We start from the raw sequence: 14404 nt of genomic DNA on the forward strand, positions 1-14404 counted from the left end.
GGCATTCTGACTCAGTAGCCAACATTAGCCACCCCTAGTGATCTAAGCAATCACAGCCTCCCCAGTCCCCATCTCATTTAAAATTTTTGTCCTTCTAGGGAGCGCCACCACGCTTCCCAAGCGGCGCACTACAGCTGTGAGCCACCGGGCCGGCCCCTGGGACTCATTTTCAGTTAAGCCTCAATCATATTTGGATTTAGTCTTGGAGGAAATAGGGTCTAGTCTTTAAGCATGGAAGCTGTCTGCTGTCTTTTGCTCTAAAATGTAGCCTCCTATAAGATGCAAAGAATACCTCTTTTCTAAGAGCACAAGCTTAAGAGCCACATCAAAAGCTGGCTCTGCTACTCAGTGGATGCACGTCTTTAAGCATGGAAGCTGTCTGCTGTCTTTTGCTCTAAAATGTAGCCTCCTATAAGATGCGAAGAATACCTCTTTTCTAAGCACAAGCTTAAGAGCCATATCAAAAGCTGGCTCTGCTACTCAGTGGATGCACGACTAAGGTATGTTATTTAATTCCATTGAAATTCAGTCTTATGTATGAAAGGAGGTATTGGGAGAGTTTAATAAGAATATACGAGGGTACTTCAAAAGTTTGTGGAAAAATAGAATTGAAAGATAATATTAATTTCCACGAACTTTTTGAAGTTCCCACATATGCATGATGTGCAAAGCCTGGCATACAGCTCGAACAAAGTATCAGAGTCTTCTACTCATCTTACCTTCCATTTTGGGCAGAGGGCATATATTATCATAAATTGTACCCATAACTTCAGGTAGGGCTCATAGAAAGGCAAAATAGGAGACTGAAGCAGTTATCTAGATCAGAGTCAGCAAACTTGTTCTGTGAAAGTCCCATAGTAGTTTAGGCTTGTGAGCCATATGGTCTCTGTTGCAGCTACTCAACTCTGATATTGTAGCTTAAAAGCAGCCATATGCCATTTGTAATTGAATAATCATGGCTGTATTCTGGTAAAACTTTATTTACAAAAATAGGTGCTGAGCATGATGTCAGCTGTGAGCTGTAATTTGACAACCCCTGGTTTAGATGCTTCAGGACAGTGATGACAATGACTGCCATACACTGAGGGTCTACTATGGCTGGTCACCATGCTAAACACTTTATACAGATTATTTCCAATCTATGTAAAATTGTTAAAATTTTCAGATCCTGATTTTCTAGGGCATTTTTAGTTCCAATTGCACACCATTTAATTCTAAATTTTGAATAAAAGCCATATGTTGCAATAGAGTAAGGACTGTGGAGCTGGACAAACCTCAGTCTGAATCACAGCACTACCATTATACTTACTACCCTTAGTACCCGTGTGATGACTGACAAATTATTTAACTATAAGCTTCATTGTTCTAATTCAAAGAGTTGTTGAAAGGGTTAAAGGAGATAACATGGACTACTTATTTAGCACAGTAGGTAACATAAGTAGGCATTCAATAAAATTGTAGCTGTTATTATTATTATTGGATTTATTTATTTTTACTTTGTAAAACTTCACTGAGAAATTCATGAACAAGAAAATAACACTTTACCAGTCCAAATTGTGTGAATGTTTGGGTCAGAAGCTTTGGTCCTCATAAATACAAACCTCACCAAAGAGAGCTATGACAAGCCAGCAGCAAATGGCTCTGGGGTCAACATGCAGTGTAGTGGGAGGTGTGCAGTGGGCTCAGGGACCCTAGCCCAGCCCGGGCCCACCATTTCATGCTTTCCTAGCAAACTGTCCTTCTCTTGACAGCAACTGTCCCAAGTACACTTAAATTATTAATTTTGCAATTAGGTTAATGGTCTTAGTCCCTCCATTAGAATGTAAACTCCATAAAGGCAACTTTGGGCCTAATCCAATGCCTGCAAGGAGCAGGTACTCAGTATATGTTTGTTGAAATGAATCAAGGATGGAAACAGAGACCTAGGTTCTGGTACCTCTTGCCAGACTAACTTGTGGGAGTTGGGAAAGTTACTTTCCCTCTTTTGGCCTCACTTTGCTCATTTACAAAATGAGAGTTTGGATGAGATGATCAGTTAGGTCTACCTAGCACAATTGACCCAATAGAAAAGGTCAAAACAACTTTGAATTCTATGATTCTGTTCTTAAATTCAACAAAATTTACTTAGCAACTACTGAATGCCAGACTTATGTTAATTCTTGAAAATAAAGAGATGACATATATACTCTGCCTTCATGAATTTTATATTCAATTTATCTATACCTTACTTTATTCTAGGGAGGATTTAAAATGTGTCTTATAATCTCAAACAGTACTTCTCAAAGTGAACTTTGTGAAATACTAGTTCTATGAGGTCCTCAAAAACAAGCTTCTGTATTCAAATAAGTTTGGAAAACACTGCATCCTGCACTCTTATCCTAGAAAGTCACACTGCATATTAATATATTGGAGGCTCTTAGAAGTCTTAAAGAAACCTGCTGATTTGATTACCAGAGCATTTTCCAATTTGACCTGAGAATTCTTTTCCCCCATAACTCTTGTAATAAATATTCCATTCCATTCTATGAAAGCCCCTTTGGGAAGCCCTGTTCTAGTGGGCTCCTGTAGGCACAGGGCATCTTGTGTACACATCTTATGCTGCTCTGAGGCTGCCTGGATGGGCAGGTGTTCGCAGGGAGGGTACTCTCTAGATATCCAGTCACAGGGATGCTTTAGCCTCAGTCAGTTTCTTCAAATAGACTAAGTTATATCCTGAGGAGCTGCACTGCTTTATCAGTTTCAAAGGGACTTTGAGTACTTGTGAGTGGGATGAAGTTTGCTCTCATCCAGCAATTTACTTGTGTGCTAATCACACCCCCATCAGCCAAGATGAGGTAGCCTCCTCTGGGGTGACTTGCTGACTTTCTTAAAGCAGTATGCTCATCCTTACTCGCTGCTGAAGATGATTAATTCCACAAACCCTGAAACTCATCAATAATTCAGAGAGCCCAAGTGACATTAACAATCCCCTCTGGAAGGACTCACACCAGACATTTGCTAGAGCCAAACTAATGTAATTTTAAGGTTTAGAGAAGAGCTAAGCTTTTCAAAAGAAATGATGCCCTTTAAGTGACAAGGGACTGCTTTATCTTCAACCTTCTGCTTAAGCCTATGAAGAAGCCCCACTGATGCAGCTAGCATCAGGTGTGACTAGAAGTCTTTCAGAATCCTTGAAGGCATTTATTTGTTAGCTAAGTGGCAAGGGGGCTATGCAACACACCTATCATATCAAATGCCCCATTTCTTTATGTTTCTCTTTCTGGTCCTCTTGACTTTTTCATCTCTACATTCACTTCCCTAGACAAGGTCACCATCATCTCTTACCTAGATGAAAGCAGAAGTCTGCTAATTGGACTTTTTGTTTCCCATATTCCCCCTCATTTTTTTTTTCACAATAGGTCACAATGATCCTTCCAAATCACAGATATGATCAAGTCACTATCCTGCTTTTAAAAACCTTCAGTGGCTCCCTTGTACTCTTATGTTAGATTCTACAATCTACGAGACCCTGCCTAAGTTGGGGTGGGTGTCTCCTTCCTAGGTGGCTCCTGGACTTCCCCACCATAACCCTCATCATACTCTGTTGGAACTACTTGTTCTAGTGTCTTCTCTGCCAAACTGCAGGCACCCTGAGAGCAGGGGCCATCTCTGCTGTGTGGTACCCACATTTCCTGGCACTTAAGGCATTCAACATGTTTGTTCAACATATTTAGTCTCTACCAATGCAACTGAAAAGCAAAGAATAAAAGCTGTTTTGTCTTTGGACTTTAAAACACTCTACTCTGACAAGTCCTGAGCTTGCATGGCACAGTTTTCTGAATCTTTTTTTTTTTTTTTTAAATTAGTACCCATTATACCAGAACGTGAGCCAGACAGGAGCTTGGTTCAGACCTAGATTTTGCCAAGAAACATTCGTCTTTTAAACCAAGTTATGATTCACTGACCTAATCCAACTAAGGCTTGGTGGAATTTTCTGAACTAAACATCAGCACAGGTGGTTACAGAGAAAATATGGGCCACTTGCCGGTGAGGATGCCAGTTTGGAAGATGTGATTTGGAGAAAAAAATACGGGAAATTACAGGAAATTTTCAGTGACTTACGGTGATAGAAGGTAGAATGTTGGAAATACAGGTTAGGCCAGGAAATCCAAAGTCCCAGCTCTGCCACTTACTACAAGTGTAACTCAGGATGAGTTGCTCAACTTTCTCCATCTCAATTTCCTTTTTCAATCAAATGGGTATATTGATTCCCTTAAAACAAATTCATAGGACTCACTTAAGACTCACAGATGTGAGAAGACTTCACATCAGGATGAGTTGCTCAACTTTCTCCATCTCAATTTCCTTTTTCAATCAAATGGGTATATTGGTTCCCTTAAAACAAATTCATAGGACTCACTTAAGACTCACAGATGTGAGAAGACTTCACATGGTAGGAAAAAACCCCATCAAATATATGGTAACATTATTAAATTTGGTCCAGCTTGAAGATTCCTCTGATAACAATAGTGTGTGAAATGGCTGTTTTAAAGAGGCACAGAGGCACTACTCTTTCCTGCTGGAATGATTTCATTCTCAGTTGAGGGACAGCACGTGACATGTGGGGAGCCTTGCTTCTCACCCACTCGCTGGGTCCTCACAACGCCTTTGCTGTAGTTGGCAAAGTGGTCCCAGCTGAAAAGCATTTAGTCAGTTAAGTTTCCCCAAAACTCTTTCGGTAAGTTTTTAAATAGCAGTTGCTATCTCTTATTAGAAGCCAATTTAGACTTTTCCTTTACAATTTCAAAAATTAATCTGGCTAATGAAGTCCTTCTCCAAATTAAGGGCGAGAATAAGAATATGATGATAAAATAGCATAACCAACATTTAATGAGCATCATTCCTGCCCATGCACTAAGGACTTCAGATTCATTATTTCACTTAACCTCATACTAACCCTGTGGAGGTAGGTCCTGCTATTATCCTAACTTTATAGATGAAGACTCTGAAGTGAGGAGAGGTTAAGTAACTTGCCCAAGGTCACCCATTTGGTTAAGTGTTAGAGTTGGGATTCAGACTCAGGCACTCTGAGTACAGAGTCTGTGTTCCTAGCTACTGAGGTCCTGTACCAGGTTTGTACCAAGTCCTATACCTGTGTTAGGGCGTGAGGATAAAAACATGAATATCACATGGTATTGGGGGGAGCTTAGAGGCTAAGAGCACACATATCTGATCATTCTGAGACTTATTCTTAGAGCGATAAAGCCTATTGGGAAAATTAGGCACCACCTAATTAATGTAAATGTTTAATTGGAAGGTATTACTTTGCCTTTAGGGAATGCTCTTCAAAGATAAAACTTACCAAAGTCAGACCTTCTCTGAAAAGGAAAACAAACAAGCAGACAAACCATCCACTCCCTGAGGCCAAAGGTCTGTTTTTCCCCTTGTCTCCGGAGCCTGGCCCATGTACCTAGTACACAGGGGATGTGTGCTCCATATGTGGTTGTTGAATGAATAAACACCATAGTAACAGAATGTTAGCTCTAAGATTTCTTAGCTTGCTCTCTCAGGTCCCCGCCTGGTTCTCAGCATCTTAATTCTGATGGACCAGGGGCCATAAGGGGTGGGCAGGGTGACATGAGATGGGGTGCAAAGGGTGAAGGGTACATGGGTGTGGGGAGGGGAGGACCACAATTTCTTAGCTTGCTCTCTCAGGTCCCCGCCTGGTTCTCAGCATCTTAATTCTGATGGACCAAGGGCCATAAGGGGTGGGCAGGGTGACATGAGATGGGGTGCAAAGGGTGAAGGGTACATGGGTGTGGGGAGGGGAGGACCACAGCAGATGGCAATGTTACAAACAGATCTGCGCAACTTGGGGGGAGAATGACACTCCAGGTATATCAACCACCTAGTGACCCAAAACCCACACCCTTTGGGCAGTGGATGCTGTGACAAAGCTGGGGATGTGGCAGCCTCTAGACATCATGCTTATGGGTGTATATACATTTTTATATACACATTTCTTCTTTTATGCTCATACACAAACACACACACAAAGACAACAGGAAAATAGAGGAAGGAAGACCATACCTTTAACTACCCTATCCAGATAGTGAGCTTGGGAGATAAAAGACAGGACATTTAAGGTAGGATTGAGTAAGTGCAATACCGCCTGCCACACAACCATGCCAGGTGCTAAGGAGACAAAGGGGGATGTGCCCCACGTTTGGGCAAGCCTCTGCCATGGTGGGGAAAATAACCAGAGACAGGATGACACGGGAGAGGAAAAAGGAGAGCAAGCACATTCTCCAGGAAGGGCCAAAAGGAACTTCAACTCATTCTGTGATCCAGGTGTTTGGAAACGTGATCATATAAACAAGACACATGGAAAAGGAAAACAGGAGAAAGGAGGATGGGAAGCTGCGGATGTGGCCACACTCCTGCTCCCTCAGGTTTGTCCAGCTCTATGGAAAACTAGAACTTGCCTCTTTGTCTACCCAGAGCAGCATCCAACATCCCTCCAGGGGAAGCAGCTGTACTGAGAACAAGTGCATCCTGTCTGGGCCCTTACCCAAGAAGTTGGAATTTAGAAATATGCAAAATTTGAATCATCTCTGATATGCACTAGGGAAGTGGGCTAAATCTTTGGTCCAATATACTGCTAGTATCTGTTTGCCATTCTTGGATTTTCCATGCACACAGGTGTCCACATTACGTGGATGTAGAATGCTTGGTGTTCTAGGTAAGATGCAACCATCCTGTGTGCATCTTACACAGAATGTGAGGTGTGGGTCAATGGATGTCACTGTGAAAAGCAAGAAAAAGGAACAAAAAACCTGACCACTTCTCAGTACTTACTGCTCAAAAGAATGATGTATGCTTGTTTTTCCAATGGGGGGTTGTGTCCAAGCTTTGAATTATTTGGTAATCTAAGGTATAGCTTACCTGTGAAGATGGGTGTCAAACACTGCTCTGAAATAAACCCCACTGTGCATGTATGTTGGTGCCTGGGTGCATGTTTAGAGCAGGGCAGGCCCCTACATTCCCAGCATACATCAGCAATGCCATTTCACCTTCCCCAGCTAGGCTGCAGGCACAGCCCTTTCTCGTCTCCCTAAGTTTCTCCCTCGTGTGTTCCCACAAAGGCCAGACAGAGGGCAGTCTCCTGAAGGACCTGATGCCTTCAGCCAGTCTTCACTCCATCCTCAGTTTGATTTCACACATAAATCAAAAGTCCATAAAACAGGACTGGACTGCAATGGTGCAGCCTTATCTGGAAGCCCTAGGGTTCTATAAACTGTAAGAACATTCTTACTCTCTTCATAAAAAAATATAAAAAAATTTTTTTCAGTCCTCTGGATAGGACAGACACTGTTGCTGGTCATCAATATATATTTGCTTCAAAAGACTGGTGGATGAGAGGCTATATTCCTAGTTCAGGTATCCATGTTGTCTCTGTTTCAAGATGAAATATACTCCCGGAGGCTGCACAGCCAAATGGAAAATTGGGAAGAGGAGATTTTAACTGGTCCTACAGGCTTCCCTTTATTCTTACAGATGCTGCAGAGTCCACGAGATACCAGGATATAAGGCGGGAACACAAAGGAGAGTGGCTTACTAGGCAGGAGTGAGTAAACAAAGCTGTGAAATGCCAAACAAACAATGAAAAACAGGGACAGCCCACATGAAAAATGGCCTCGGACACACCTCTGGCTAATCCCTTTCCTGATTCTTGGTTCATCTGTCACTTTAGTCTTGGTCAAGCACATTAACCTAATTTTGCAAAGTGGTCTAAAATTTCTTAGACATCATCTCCCAGTATATGCCATCAAACAGGAAGAACACATGGGATCTCCTGGCTCAGGTGGTTTTCTTAGCTTTCAGATCTGCAGAGGTTTTTGGAGGATCCTAATCATAAGTTCTTGTGATAACTGTGAAACCAGTTACAGAAGACATGGAGTGAGCCTAGATTTCTCTCCAGGAATGGCTAAGCTCGATGAGACACTGTCACTAGGATTCAAACATTCATACCGCTGTGCAGCATCCACGTTGAGGGAGTTCTGTGATGAGAAAAACTTCCTTGATTGTCTCCAAACTTAGTGGTGGTATCACGGCTCTGGAGGTAAGTAAAGACGATATTCATTCTATAGGATAATCTCTGCAAGTCCAGAGGCTGACTTCAGAGAGCTCTCTCTCTTCTAATAGCATTTCATTTTTAAGAACTACAGAGTAATAAAGATCTCTATTGGACACAAATATGTTGTAATACCTTTAGAAATGCTTACTAATTTCCCAGAGCACAGGTAGAAATAGAAGCCAGTGGAAGTGATTGAGGCAGGCTCAGGTTGCAATTCACATTGTGGGTTTTCAGGACAAGAGTGGACATTCAATATTTCAAACCCTGACTCCACAAATCAAACGGGATTCACTTGCTACAAAGCGACCTCAAGCCACATTGCGAATCCAAAAGCTGATAAAAGCCAGACAATACCAACTCCAAGAGTTTTCTGGGGATAGAACAGAGTTTCCTTGTCTCTGGCTAATAAAAATAGAAGTGACAACTGAGTCTTTGAAGTCCAGGGCCATTTATTTATAAAAGGCATATATGGAAGTTCATACCATTGTTGCTTTTATTGTTTGAAAATCTTGGCACATAAGCTCTTGAGTACAATCATTTTAAAACTCATGATTTTAAAGTACTAACATTTAGACAAGATGATGTAAAGTCTACAAGTTTGCATTATGGAAGGTAGATTCTGGACTTCATGAAATTCCTGTATCTCTCTCCTCGGGACTTCAGAATGAAGACGGTGACAGTAGTCATCTTTCCTCTTGAGCCTCACTTTTTTTTTTGACATTGCACAAATGTCTCTTATGCTCCTGCTATGTTCCTGTCACTGTGTGAGAAGCCGGAGATAGTGGTGGCATGTAGCTATTTGTGAAACAGGCTCTTAGCCTTTGGCATGAGGTTGGTCTGTGAGGCTTCAGGTCTCTGGCATTTCTAACGACTACCAACATGAAAACTTCTTCTCTTGACTTGCCTGGACCAACAGAGGTCTCCAAAAGCTTCTCCTGGGATCATCTCAAGGAGCTTCAGGGGCCCCCTATCAAAGGCTATGGAGAAGGGGCCGGCCCGGTGGCGCACTGGATAAGTGCGCCGCTTGGGAAGCGCGGCGGCGCTCCCACCCGAGGGTTCGGATCCCACATACAGACCGGTTCCTGCTCACTGGCTGAGCGAGGCGTGGGAGCAACACCGAGGGTTGCGATCCCGTTGCCGGTCCCGGTCCGGTACGGGGGCGACACTGAGGGTTGCGATCCGTTGCCGGACACGGAAAAAGACAAAAGCTATGGAGAAGACAGCAAGAGGCTTTCCATTCTTATTCTGCAGGAGCTGCAGGTCAACTCTCATTGTTGCATCATTGGTATACGTTAGGCCTGATTAAACAGGATCATTATAGCAGGTGATGTGTGCGTTGGTTATAAGCATCTGAAGTTCTTTAGAAGGATGACAAAACACCAAAGAGATGTCCTTGTTAAAATCTTGACTATGATCATTATAGCAGGTGATGTGTGCGTTGGTTATAAGCATCTGAAGTTCTTTAGAAGGATGAAAAACCACCAAAGAGATGTCCTTGTTAAAATCTTGACTACAGTAATGCTCTTCTCTCTTGGATGAAGAATCATTGAATAAGTGGTTAGTGGCACCATCATCCTGTGGGAAACTCATATAAAGCCCAGTAACCTTCCTCCAATTGCCCACAGCTACCACGTGTATGCTGAAATCTCCCAGAACCATCAGCTATCCGAACTCTTGTTCTGATGATCTGAGGTAGATCCCTGTACATTTTCTCTTTCTCCTTGTCAGCATGTGTCCTGTCAGATCACAGGTCCTGTTGTAAGAGAATGTTTTTGAGGAGGGATAAGCACAGGGTTGTCACACAGGTGCTGAGACCTCACGGGTGACTTGTGAGCTCTCAGTTAAGGATTATCTGATTACAAAAAAGGACCATGGGAGCTATCATTCAAAAGTGGACGAAGCACTCCAGAAGATTTTGTGGTCTTTCTTTTTAATTTCTCTTCACTGTGAAGTCTGGTTTTGCTCACTCGAGTAATTGCACCATCAGAGTATTATTTTGGTCTTTACTCCCAGAGGAGGCTTTTGTTTAAGAATCAGGATTTATATGATTGGACAGCTCTCTAGAAGTCTAGTAAATACTTCTGTATATCTGGCATCTTGAACAGTCACAGGTTTGGGGTCAAGGTTGGAATTTTCCAAATGTAATCAGAAGCTGGCATTTTCCACAGGTGTTTTGAGACTTTATAGATGAGAGACACTGAGACAAATAACCATCATAGAATTTATCCAAAGTGTTAGTAGTGCTTTCAAAGTAATAGGAAAAAATTAAACACCTTTTTAAATTTACCTATGATTTTCAGCTTTCTCTAAGGAAATCAGAGGTTAAGCCCCTGACTTAAGGGACCCATAAAATTCCTGGGAAAGACATCCAAAAATATGTGTTTGATGACTCTGTGTTGACCATATACTTGAGAAACAGATCCAAACCAGTCGATCTTACCTTAACTTCTGGACTAGGAAAACTGGGTTCTATATATTCAAATGGGAGTATTAATGCTGAATAAGCAACAGCAAAAATGAAGAATCCCTTTTACTTTGCGGGATATTTTTAGGAGTAAGCAACTCAGTTTTGGGCTGATGGTTGTGCAGTTCTGTGGGCAGTGAAGGAGAGGGATGGGATTTTGTCACCCCTGGGGAGATCCTCCAGACACCCTATTCTGTGATTCACGAGAAAGAAACCGAAGCCTGAAGCAACCACGTGGTCTGCCACGTGCTTTTACCAAAAACCTTTCTTCAAGATGCAAAGAGACAGGTAATTCCCAAGGTGAGGAATTAGAACTCAACATGAAGAATTCTTGTTATTTGACAAAAATATTGTCCTTAAAGAGGATGCCACTGTTGAATTCCCTTTTATTCTGAAAATCAACTGCTTTTGAGAAAAAGCAGGTAGCTTCCATAAAAGGTAAGGTGGGTTAAAGCTTTCAAAAGAAGATATTTAATTCTTACTATAATAATCTGCTCTGGGAAATGTCACTGGGGTAAAAAGGTTCTTATGCTGCGGACTTGGCCATAAGGAGCCCAGATCTGTCTTATTGTTTAAGTTCTTTATTGCTGCTGTAAAGCGAACAGGCCATTCTTTGCTGTTGATGGAGGGCAGCAGTGTGTAAACAAGCAGGCCCGGCTCTTCTGCTTCCACTGCCTGCAGGTCTCTGAATCAGGGCCATGAATACCCGCTCTCTCTCTGGTATGGGAAACAGCTATATTGCTGCTTAGGAATTTGCTGCACGAAAATGACCTACTGGATGATAATGAGATCTGATAACAAGAGAAAGTTTAACACTTTGAATTTCTAACTTTTCACACACACAGCTTTTTTTTTCTTTTCCTAAATGACCCTCACAGAGAGTGAAGTTCCCTGGAAACATGAGAAAATGCATCCTGTTACCACCAAAATTTAAGAAAGGATTTCTCTTTCTCATTTCTGTTTCAACAAATAAAGGAAGGCACCCACCATTATTTCTCTCATCTGCCTCCCCTCCCCTTCCCTTAAAGCCTACAAGGTTACTGAAGTGTTTTTCCTTCAGCACAAGGGTGTTGGCTTTCTCATGGGATGCAGCTGGCCACGGGCAGAGGCCCACGGAGAGAAGGTCGCCATGCAGGGAAATCAGACAAGGACAAAGAAAATGCTCACCACACAATGGGAGGTAATAGAATTCTGAGCCAAAGTCCTTTCAACTGAGCCACCATGACTAGTGCATTACTTCTTCAATGTCCTGTGACATTTTTCTGATATTTAGGACTGTCAACCTTTCTCTTACATATTGCGTGCATTTACCTTGATGTATTTCTTATCTGGAGGGGAAAAAGCATCTGCAACTCCAGGGAGGAATCTGTTATTAAAGAGTGACAAGAAGGTGTGTAGGGAAGGTAGGAGAGCATGTCTGACTTCTTGACATCGAAATAAAAGGGACATTCTTAAAGCCAGGCTGATGAATGTCCACAAGACATGAGGTGTGGCACAGCCTGCCCACAAGCCCTGTCGTGAATCATCTGTGACTGGACTAAGGGAGAAGTTCCCCAAGTCCCTTGTTATTTGACTCAGATGAGATGCTTTCATCTTATAGGAGTCTGACATTTATAAACTTTTTGGAATTTGGTAAAGTGAGCAAAGGACTCAGTCAGCAAGTGATAGAAAACAGAATGCTCTCTCTCTGGGCTCTGCTGTTTTTTTCTTGTTTTTTTTTTTTTTTGAATAGGGATGGGCCTCCTTCTGGGCTAGGAGGCTGAAAGATCAGTCCATCTTCAGACATGCAGAAAAGAAGTGGGCCCCTCGGATGACTAGGGCTACTTCTCATTAGGGGGTTTCCAGGACAATCATAAGGTAGGGTGACATTGACATAAAGCAGCCGACAAGTGGCACGCAGTAAGATGACACAGTGCATCCCGCTGTGGAGAAGCAGGGACAGCCTCCATCACCTTAGGGTGGTCTGCTGAGTGTTGGCTGGGGTGAGTGAGGTGAGGACCTCTGGGTGTGGACTGTAATAATAAGGCACAGGCTGATGAATGTCCACAAGACATGAGGTGCGGCACAGCCTGCCCACAAGCCCTGTCGTGAATCATCTGTGACTGGACTAAGGGAGAAGTTCCCCAAGTCCCTTGTTATTTGACTCAGATGAGATGCTTTCATCTTATAGGAGTCTGACATTTATAAACTTTTTGGAATTTGGTAAAGTGAGCAAAGGACTCAGTAAGCAAGTGATAGAAAACAGAATGCTCTCTCTCTGGGCTCTGCTGTTTTTTTCTTGTTTTTTTTTTTTTTTTTTTGGAATAAGGATGGGCCACCTTCTGGGCTAGGAGGCTGAAAGGTCAGTCCATCTTCAGTCATGCAGAAAAGAAGAGGGCCCCTCGGATGACTAGGGCTACTTCTTATTAGGGGGTTTCCAGGACAATCATAAGGTAGGGTGACATTGACATAAAGCAGCCGACAAGTGGCACGCAGTAAGATGATACAGTGCATCCCGCTGTGGAGAAGCAGGGACAGCCTCCATCGCCTTGGGGTGGTCTGCTGAGTGTGGGCTGGGGTGAGTGAGGTGAGGACCTCTGAGTGTGGACTGTAATAATAGCCTCTGGGAGGGACAGGACCCAGTGCTGGCGAGGAGAAAACTGAGCTTCAAATTCCTGTTCCACCTCTTTAAAAGTTACATGACCTTAAGTCTCAGGTCTCTGAAAAAGAGGAAATAACACAGACCTCTTCACCGGGTGAGGGTTAGGAGTATAAAATAACCCAGTTTAAGTCCTTAGCACAGTGCTTGGCATAATGTTAAGTATTTAAAAATTGGAAGTCATTATTATTATTAATATTAATAATGTAAGGTGCTCCATAGTCATTTACAAACCCAGTGATGTTGCAAGGGTAGGGACCAAGGATATAAACTAATGTAAGGCTGCAAAACAAAAAGAAGGAAGACTAAAAAAAGACACGAGAGATAAGATAGCTCTGTTTGCTCAAAAATTCCTCTGTCCCTCAAAAGCTTTGGGGCTTGTCTTCCAGTTTCTATAAGATCCAAGAGGTCACTTTTTGAGCTGGAGAGGTACCCCAGATCCTGCCTTCTCAAGCCATGTGTTCACCATCTGATCACAGACCCTTCCTTTTAAAAAAAATGGAAGGGAAGAAGTTAAAACACACATACACGGAAGACCAGTTGGTTCAATAAAGAGCTTTTGGTGAGTGTTCATTCCAGGACTATAAACCAAGCAAAACGTCTGGCTGAGTTTAAAATCAACAAAACCAGCAGGGAAGGCAGAAAGAAGGGAACGAAGTGATCAGCTTGTTTTTAAAGCTGCCAACGGTGCTGCTTCAGCAGGGTCTGGTGCTGAGGAACCCCCAAGAGAGGAGAAAGGAGACAGACGCAGACAGGACGGAAGCTGAGGACAGGGGAGGGAGGCATCCCAGGACTAATGTGATGCAGATGTGGCCTCGGGGCCTGTGGGGAGCATTCCCTAGGATTCCAGGCCTCTTTGGGAACTCTGGCCTAGTATGCCAGTGGGAGTGGTGGGCTCAGAGCTAAGCCGAGCCATTCTAACCAAATAATGAACTTGATAATAATGCCTACATGTATTGAGCACTCCGCTGTGTGCCAGTCTATGCTAAGCTCTACACATGTTTGATTATTGTCATCTTATAGGTGAGGAAACTGAGGCTCAGAGAGGCAATGGGACTTGCCCACAGTTACTAAGTGGCACTTATTGCCCCATTCCTGACCACAGAGCTCCCTCATGCACAGCTATACTGCATTTAGCCCAGCAAGGGCTAAACAGCAAGGCATGCTACCCAGCTAACTGGGACCT

General features: G+C 42.9%; 1 protein-coding gene across 1 annotated transcript in view; it reads right to left on the reverse strand.

Moving 5' to 3' along the window:
• The window catches only part of TENM4 (teneurin transmembrane protein 4), a 223589-nt gene that overhangs the window by 103347 nt on the left and 105838 nt on the right, over positions 1-14404 (reverse strand). The window lies entirely within an intron of this gene.

This window comes from Galeopterus variegatus, unplaced genomic scaffold (genome assembly GCF_000696425.1).
Source record: "Galeopterus variegatus unplaced genomic scaffold, G_variegatus-3.0.2 Scaffold15, whole genome shotgun sequence".
Classification (NCBI taxonomy): domain Eukaryota; kingdom Metazoa; phylum Chordata; class Mammalia; order Dermoptera; family Cynocephalidae; genus Galeopterus; species Galeopterus variegatus.